Raw genomic sequence first — 8040 nt, 5'->3', positions numbered from 1 at the left:
TCAAAGGATCTTTCCTGAGTACATGCAATTCTGCAGAAATGCAGTCTTATCAATGGAAATCTCTTATGCTTTAACCTCTGAGGAGGAGGGAGTACAAGAGGATGGTGTATGCTGTATCTCCTTCAGCTGCAATCTCAACCTGTGTTGCTACTGGATATTTAAAGGTACTTGCATGTGTGGTTTCTTACCTATTTTCTTTGACTAAAGACATTTTTGACTAGGAACTTGGAAGAAATGAGACAAAAATTGTTATTTGTTGGTTTCTTTAAAGCAATCCAGGCTGAGGAGTCATCATGGCAAAATAACTGTGGAGAGTCTGAGTGTCTTGATTACAGTGTAAAAAAGAAATACAGACCTAGATGGTGAAAGAAACCTCATCACTTACTACTTGTGTTTAAACCTTCCTTTATTCTAGCTTGCAGTTCTCTAGCTTTCTTGAGAATACTTACTGTAACTTATATTAATGCTCTCTAGCTTTGTCATTGTGATGGAACACAAGGCTCCTTTTGGACCACAGAGGAAATGTATCTGATTTTACTGTTGAGCACTTAAAGCTAATATTCCCTCTCATCTCCTGGAGCAAAGTCAAGTTTGTTTTAATGATTCTTAAAGAGGGCTTTGGGTGGCTTTGATAATCAAGTTCACTTGCTTAGGGACTACTTGGTACAAGATGCCTTTTGGAAATGGGCATTCTGATGAGCTGGGACTGGCCAGGCTTTAGGAATTGAGCTGAGCTCACAAACATAAAGTACATCCAGGGCTGTGCTGAGGTACTCAGCTCAGGGTTCCATCTTGCACATGGAGTTGAATGATGTTGCGTGACGTGCTCAGGTGGTGCAAACTTGAATTGCTGTCTTCTGGAGCCCCAAAGCATGTGCTACTGGTAACTCCTTATATCCTTGACTGTTTTGTTAGATGATTCAGCACAGCTTCACTCAAGTGAATTGACAGTATCACTATGCAAATAGGATGGTGGAGGCATTAGTTTATGACAGCTTTAATGAATACTGATGTTGGATTCCTACAAACTAATGGAGACCTAATTTGTTTAATTGTTCTTTTTACATTCTGAATCTATGTCCTGTATCTCTAGGCTCCTGCTCTCCACTCTTTGCTTTCCCCTCCGAACTCCCAGCCACTCAAAGAAAACTTGTTCCAAGTCCAAGCAGAGCTGTGGGAGAACCTGTACAGCCTCCATCCACTGGGGTTTTAAAAACCAGACTGGATAAAGCCCTCAGCAATTTGATCTCATGGCTGATCTTGCTCTGAGCAGGAGGTTGGATTACAGGCCACCTGAGGTCCTTTTCAACCTCAATTACTCTGGTTATGTAAAATACATGAAGTGATTCTATGCACTTGTTTTTAAGTAGGGCAGGGTCAAATGCTTGACAAAACTCAGGTTGTGAGATTGGAGAACACTGGTACAGAGGAACATCTAGCGAGTACATGCTTTTGTAAAACTAGTTCATCGCTACCAAACTACTGGCATTAGACCAGCTTTATGAATATGGTGTTTGTGTGGTTCCAGCTGCAGGGAAGCAAATGAACCAGTGACAAGAGAACTTGACGGCAACAAGAAGAGTGGGGCTAGAGCCATTACGATAGGTGTATGTTCGCCTGTGGAACAGAAGTGAAGCTAATGATGATAAATGGAAAGGAATAATAGTGTAGAAAAGTGGTGGGAGAAGGAGGGAAGTGTCGGTCTGACCTGTTACATCCTAGAGCTCCCTCATACAAAATAGAGAAATGGAAACACACCCCTTAGTTGCAAATCCTTAGGGACCTTTCCTACAGGAAAAAAAAAAGGGAAAGAGGTTAGAGGTGCCAAGGATGTGAGCAAGGAATAGAAATAGGACTGGTGAGTACTCTCATGGCTTGTTTTTCCAGCTCTCTGAATTCTACAATCAATGTGAATTGGGCTGGGTTGTATTTTCACCCCATGTATGAAAACAAAATGCGTTTTGTTTTGAAAATGACTGTGAGGTATTACTGCAATAATTTTTTAAATCAAATCAGATGAAGTAGCTGTCATACTCTGAAATCATACCCTTGTTTGACTCGACTGTACAGTGTCAGTAAGATTTACCAGATTGAGGTTTCTAAACGAGCAAGTATCTTGCCCTGTAGGTGTCAGCACTTCTCTTATCTTGACTTCGAGTCGCAGGCCGCATCAGGAAAAAACAGTGGATTCATGTTTTTTTTTTTAAGTTGGAAGTATTACTGAAGTGGATGTGCTTTGCTAGTGAACACTAATGTAATTAAAGAGGCAGAGCTCTCCTTATTGGGTAAAGATGCTTCAGCAAATAGACTTGATTAAAATGTTACTTGGAGAATATCATGGCTGTTTATAAAGCTCAATAATAGGACTAAGCCTTTGGCAAATACTGGTAAGACAAATGGCATTCATCAGTTGTAATGAGCTTGTTGATTCCATAGGCATATATGACAGTATCTGTTAGGTTAAGCACTGGTTGCAGGTTGGCCAAGTTTGGGCTTTTGAAGCAGAGCCAGGAACCTCTGAGAGAAGGACAGGGCATAGGATCTTGTTACTCTTTCTGTGCAAGTGGTTCACGTTCATGTTTGTTTTCCTGCTGTAAACCTGATGAGGATCAGGTGGCAAATTTAACCTCATCTACACTGGTGTGGAAGGGCAGACCAGTGAAGTTCCTGAATGACAGAGCTGAGATGTCTGTGTTTTAGTGAGAGTGAAGGAAGAAACAAGTGAAGAGCTGCAAAGATGTGTGTTTGATCTTAAAATGGCAGGTCAGGGAGATAACTCTGAGGTTTTGAATAGATATGGCTGAAAGCGCTCAGGAAGGCAGCGAGGAAGGTACAAAACTGGGTTTCTTCAGGCTGAGCAGCAGTTGGGGTGCTCAAAGAATGAAGTGGATCTGAAACACTCATCTGGATATAGGACTGAGGATGCCAGATTCATGAACAGTATTTTGTCATAATAATTTGGAAGTTTACCATAGTCCCTGCAGCTGAGCTCCATGGCATATTGCTGTCATATTTAATATTTGCTTGTTTTTTTACTGTAGGTATTTAACTTCCCAGTGTGATTTTGTGAGCTGGCTGCCCTGGACTCAAGCTGATACTTTCACCAGACTACTCTGGTGGCCAACTATTGGGAATAAAAGCCCAAACTAAATATATGATGCATAGTCATATTATAACCATAGTCATTTCCAACCCTGACTATTCTATGATTCTAGAACATTTGATACCTATAAAACATTTTAGACTGTTGTAGACAGAGGGATTTAGTATGACTTGTATGTTCATTTACTTACAGGAACGTTAACTGCTACTATCTGTGTTAGCAGCTTCTGGATAGTGTTGCACTTCTGAGAATGTGATGCAGAAACGATTGGAGGGTTTAGTGTTTGCCTGCAAAGACAGCGATATGTAAGTGACTGTCTTCCCCACAGTATTTAAACCCTGCCTACTGCTTTTCGCTCTGATGCTGGTGCCACAGTTCTTTAAAAAGTATTCAAGAGGTGTACAGGGTGCTGGAATTTCTGAAGAGGTTGAAAAGTCACTGAATTAGATCCTGGAAGAGCTGTTCTTGGTTTTCAGCTCATTTGAGCGTGACACTTGCTTTTTCCCAGAAGGCAACTACCCAAGCTGAAAACTTCAAGAGTAATGAAGGGGTTGTTGCTGTATTTTGAACAATTGAAAGAATCCAAATATTGTTTTTAACTTAGACACAAAACTTTTAAACTTTCAGAAATTCATTGAGTTGCAAGTTGTGTCATCAGCTTTCGTATGTGGTTGAAGCAGGTATTAATTGCTGAAAACTAGAAATGTGTTTGAGAACTTGAGTTGCTGTTGAAGGTCTGTTTGCAGTAGTGATACTATTCTATTTGGTTGCACTGAGGGCTGATGTGAGGCTGTTTTCTGTGTGGACATTTTCAGAACTACATCATGGCTTGAGCAGTGATGTGAGAAAGACAAGCCAGGGTGACAGCTCTGTTAAGCCTAGCTCACAGCATGGGCTGAGCTATGGGGCCTATAGGGATGCTGGGGAGGGACTCTTCATTAGGGACTGTAGTGATAGGACAAGGGGTAACGGGTTAAAACTTAGACAGGGGAAGTTTAGATTGGATATAAGAAGGAAATCCTTTACTGTAAAGGTGGTGAGGCACTGGAATGGGTTGCCCAGGGAGGTTGTGAATGCTCCATCCCTGGCAGTGTTCAAGGCCGGGTTGGACAGAGCCTTGGGTGACATGGTTTAGTGGGAGGTGTCCCTGCCCATGGCAGGGGGGTTGGAACTAGATGATCTTAAGGTCCTTTCCAACCCTGACTCTTCTGTGATTCTATGGCATTGCTGGGCTCTCACCCACTGGGATGTGAGCCCTGGGAAATCATGATTAAAACATCCCTACGCATGGCCGGGTGTCTGACGTAAGATATTTCAGGTCCAATGTTGTTGTGGCCACAGAGGAAAGCACACAGCTTTCTTAATTCCACATGCAGTCTGAAGGGAGGTGTGGGGATGAAGGGTGTCTGGCAGGGGATGGAGATGGCAGCTGGCAGGGCTTCCAGTGGGGATGGGGCTGTTCTTCCATTTGCTCTGTACAGGCAATGACTGCAAGTGCTCCTCTAGGAAACAACACTGGTTTGCATCCTTCCCAGGGGGATGCTGTGCACTGTTCCTTGGCTCTTGCTTTGAGCTCAGTTCCAGCCTGCGTGTGCCATAAACCACAGCATATCCTGCAGTGAGCCTAGGCTGCTGACTGCCTTGAGTAAAGCCAAGGAGAAACCAACTTCTCTGGTGGGTTTTGGAGCAAAAACCCCAAATGCTTTATTGGCCAAGTTGAGTGTGACCTCTTGCTAGATGCCCTTTTAGTGTCCCCACATAAGGAAGCTGTGGATCAGACAGCATTAGGTATGTGTGTTCTCTAGTCTGTGTTTGAATTGTTCTTCCTCCCTTCATAATTCCTTGCTGTGGGAATTACAGCTGAAAAGGTTTTGTAAGAGAAATACAGTGCCTTGGAGTGTCAGATGCTTCATCTCAGAGTACTGCGAGACTTTCTGTGGAAACAAAAATCACTTAAAGTTCTTCTGTTCATATTTAATTTATTCTAAAGCAGGCAAAATTTCATCTGCCCATCATCTCCAACTCCAAAAACCTGGAAAAGTTTATACCTTCATAGCCAGCTATGGAGGAGGAAATTTGGTGGCCAAATTCTCTGCTGTGCTGCGTGCCTCTCGCAGGTGTGCACAGTTGCTCTGCATTTGTTAGCTCTGCCTTGGGACAAGCTGCAGACAGACAGAAAATGAATTGCCCATGTTCTGCTGCTCAGATTTATCTAGAGATTTCACCCTCACTTGATTAAAACATTTGCACGTGGCTCTGCAGTCCTGCGCAAGGAGCGGGATGGCAGCAAGATTCATGCCTGCACCAAGCTCTGATTTGTTTTTATCACTCCAAAGAATACAGATAAATGTTTTTTTTCCTAGGGAAATGTAGTTAACCTTTATCAACACAAGGCATAAAACAAAGTTAAAGAGAACTGTTGAGGCAATTTTATATAAGAAAGGAAAAAAAGCTCACTACCAGCCAAGTAGTTATTTACAGGGCGTGTGATGGTTTACGATCATCCTTGAAAAAATCATCATAATGTTTTTAAATAAGTCAGGCTGAAGTGCCACCCCATTTCCTTCCTGATGCAGACAAGCCAGTTAAAGCTGAAGAACAGCTTTACATGAACTTTTTGGGTGACATGGTTTAGTGTGAGGTGTCCCTGCCCATGGCAGGGAGGGTTGGAACTGGATGATCTTAAGGTCCTTTCCAACCCTGACTATTCTATGATTCTAACAGAGTTGAGACCCTGTTTGAATGACACGTTTTTGACAAATAGTTCACCTGTTGTAAAAATGCAAATGAAACAGGTTTTTTTTCACTGAACTTTTTGCTGGTTTAATCTACATGTATTGCATCGGGAGAGATTTTGCCTGCATCTAAATTTGAAAAGTAAAAGTAAATAAAAATAAAGTCAGGCTTACATAAGCATTGAATCAAATCCCAAACTGATCAAGTTTATATTCTTTACCAGCAGAACTGAACATAGAATCATAGAATAGATAGGGTTGGAAAGGACCTTAAGATCATCCCATTCCACCCCCCCGCCAGGGGAAGGAACACCTCCCATTAAACTATGTCACCATATAGGTCCACCATGGGGGCATCCTTGCAAGGAGGGATGCCCGGCTGGGCCTGCTGCTGTGCCCCATCCCACTGGCATCCCTGTGGTGCCCGTGCCTGACAGAGCAGCAGCCGCAACCCTTGATCAGCCGGTGGGAGCTGATCAGGGGGACGAGTGCTCAACTGAGTTTGTAACCATCAATGTCAATAGGCTTTTTCTGTTGTAAAGGGCAAAAAGGTTTTACCCTCAGTTTTCCTGACTTGCTGAGCAGCAGTGCTGTGTCTTTGTGTCATCAGGCTGATACCTGGAACTATGATAGTTCATATTAAGGAGTGAAGACCCGGATGAAACTAGGACAGAAGTGATGTCCTAATTACAGCGGGCCCTACCAGCCTCCTAGGACTGATTCATCAACTCTACCATCACATCAGTTTTGTGTAGGGCATTGTGGCAGTCAAATTATCCTTTTATTTTAGAGGAAAAGAGCAGAGTTCTGTATCATCCCACTGTAGTGAAGAAATGTCTATTTCCTAGCTGTGCTGAATGCAAGATTGCCGAAATACCCCAAAGCCAGTATGGGAATCATAACAGCAAGTTCACCACGAGCAATCCAGTAATGTGATGTGTAACAATAAAAGAGGCAAGATGTCTTTCAGTGCACCAGATTACTCCCAAAAATACCTTGCTAATTCCTGTGTCTAGTAGTTTCAAACACAGCTGTATTTGCACAGCGTAGTTTGAAATGACTCTTTGGCAGAGAGTAAGTGGATTTCTAAATAGAAACACAGAATGCACCGTGACCTGCCTTTCTGGCAAGTATGTGGTTACATGGCTGTTGTTGGGAATGTGCCCTGCTCTGCTGTTGGCACTAAGGATTTGTCATCACAAGTTACAGGACAAAATGGTTTGCTCTTTCCAAAGACGATGTTGAATCAGGTTTGATCATCGGTGACCAGTACTGTCCCTAGTACTGGCTGCAGTGCAATTTTATCCCACTGTCAGCCAAAATGGGGATTTTATTCCTGCTGTGTACTTGAATCTGGGTATAAAACCTATGGATGTTATTGAACTTGATGCTGCAGTCATTGCAGTATAACAGGACAGTTAACATAAATACAAGGTCTAGCTTCAGCTGCTCTGACCTTTGTCTACAGGGGCCCTTGCAGTCCTGAGTTATTCAGGCAACTGCTGGCAAGATTCAAAGCTGAATTTATCTCAGTATCGTAAATCCTTTGGAGCCTTTAAAACACACAAGAGACGAGGTAGCACCAGTCTTCAAACAGATACTTCATGTCTGCTCTGCCAAGGAACCTAGGACTGGGTTTTGGAGATAGAGAGGCTGCAATCAGTCTGCAGAAAGAGACATGGGCTGGTGGGTCAAGGTTTCTCAAGCCATGGATCTGCTTTATGGGAACAGCCTGCAGTTAAATCAATGTGGAGAACTGCACTAGTGAAGGTGCCCTTAGAAACCATACCAAGAGGGAATAAAGTGCAAAGGGAAAGCTCCAGCAACCTGGGAATTGCCATCAGGAAAAAATAACCATGGTTGTACCTTTCTTGCAAGAAAACTGGTTTTGAAGTAGCTGACCTAAAAGTAAACCAGTGAACACTGACATCAGCCATCCAAGTCTTCTGGGGTGCATTTGCTTCGCATTTTGCACCTCACTACCTGTTCACGTGTTCTGCTGGCGTACCACTTCCAGGGCTGGATGATCCCCTGCCATGGCAGCCTAGCACCTGAGGGATGCTGTTGGCAGAGATCTGAGGTCTTGCTATGTTCTGTTTTGTTCTGTTTGGATAGCATGTTTGTCTGCTGGTGCCCAGACCCAGCCCAGCTGAGGGCAGTGAGCCTGCGGGTGCAATGGTTCAAGGAACCCTTTCCTGGTTG

The sequence above is a fragment of the Pezoporus wallicus genome, unplaced genomic scaffold, assembly GCF_028554395.1.
Source record: "Pezoporus wallicus isolate ANWC-B61680 ecotype Strahan unplaced genomic scaffold, APGP_CSIRO_Pwel_v1 contig_7545, whole genome shotgun sequence".
Lineage (NCBI taxonomy): Eukaryota > Metazoa > Chordata > Aves > Psittaciformes > Psittacidae > Pezoporus > Pezoporus wallicus.
Note: the sequence above shows the minus strand (reverse complement) of the source record.